The sequence below is a fragment of the Penaeus monodon genome, chromosome 15 (genome assembly GCF_015228065.2).
Source record: "Penaeus monodon isolate SGIC_2016 chromosome 15, NSTDA_Pmon_1, whole genome shotgun sequence".
NCBI lineage: Eukaryota > Metazoa > Arthropoda > Malacostraca > Decapoda > Penaeidae > Penaeus > Penaeus monodon.
Window position 1 is genome coordinate 28,884,388 of NC_051400.1, and position 701 is coordinate 28,885,088.

Sequence of the window (701 nt, forward strand, 5' to 3'; positions counted from 1 at the left end):
AGCCTCCATGGCCCACAACGGCTACCTGGCATAAGTCTTCGTGTGGGAGACGAGCGTGGACTGGGACGTGATGACTAGGGGGTCTCCCTTGTACCACCGGTTGTACAGCCTTCCCCTCAACTTATTGCCTCACCCTTCGCCTCATGGCATCAGCACGGCCACGAAAACCCTAAGAAGAGAAAAAGACGAAAGAAAATCTCTGTATTATGTTTGCGTTCCTCTCTTTATCTTATATATATTCTTTTTCTTCTTTTATTCCCTTTCATCTACTTATTATTTTTAGATTCATTCACAACCTACCGTAAGTATTTCATGAAATGAAAATAATGAAAATAATTAAGAAGAAGAAGAAGAAAAAAAAATAAATAAGAAAAAAATAATAAAGAAACGATAAAATCAACCAAAATAATGAAATAAAAAACAAGATAGAATAAAACAAAATAAAAATTACTATTTCCATAAACCACGTTCACTGCCGTTCAGTTCTATCCTTTACATCCCATTCACGGCAATTCGCATTATTAAAAAAACAATGTCAAGTTCATTATAACCACAGACATAACAAATCACATAATGAATATTTTGAGCGAGCTGTGTAAGTGAATAGCGTGGTCCATGCAGGAAATAATTGGCATGGAGAGAATGATTTTCTCGCTCGTGCATTTTCAAAATCACCAGGTCCGCTGGATGACACTAAATAC

At 36.5% G+C, this 701-nt stretch overlaps 1 protein-coding gene across 1 annotated transcript in view; it reads right to left on the bottom strand.

Moving 5' to 3' along the window:
* LOC119581919 overlaps window positions 1-123 on the bottom strand; it is a 2,380-nt gene extending 2,257 nt beyond the window's left edge. Inside the window, exon 1 of the mRNA XM_037930092.1 lies at window positions 26-123. The gene's annotated coding sequence lies outside the window, so the exon portion shown is untranslated. The remainder of the gene's footprint in view (window positions 1-25) is intronic.
* Between the last annotated feature and the right edge of the window lie 578 nt (window positions 124-701).